Here is a 245-nt window from a genome sequence, read left to right as displayed (position 1 = left end):
TACTATACTAAAAGCAAGAACGTCAAATTCCCTGGTACATGCAATATCGGCTGATATACTATTTGTAATGCTGTGTTTTTCTGATAGAGAAATTTTGTCTCCACATATGTCCAACCTTATTAAAAACACTTGCTGCAGAGATGATAGGAAAACTCCATATCAATTTTTGACAAATAATTCCGATATCAACAATATTTGCATCAGCTTCTTATGATTCTCTCTCTTCAAATAACTGTAACATGAGG

The sequence above is a fragment of the Leptonychotes weddellii genome, chromosome 3, assembly GCF_054177405.1.
Source record: "Leptonychotes weddellii isolate Sample4059 chromosome 3, ASM5417740v2, whole genome shotgun sequence".
Taxonomy (NCBI): domain Eukaryota; kingdom Metazoa; phylum Chordata; class Mammalia; order Carnivora; family Phocidae; genus Leptonychotes; species Leptonychotes weddellii.
The sequence above is the reverse complement of the archived record's forward strand: the minus strand, read 5'-3'. Positions refer to the sequence as shown.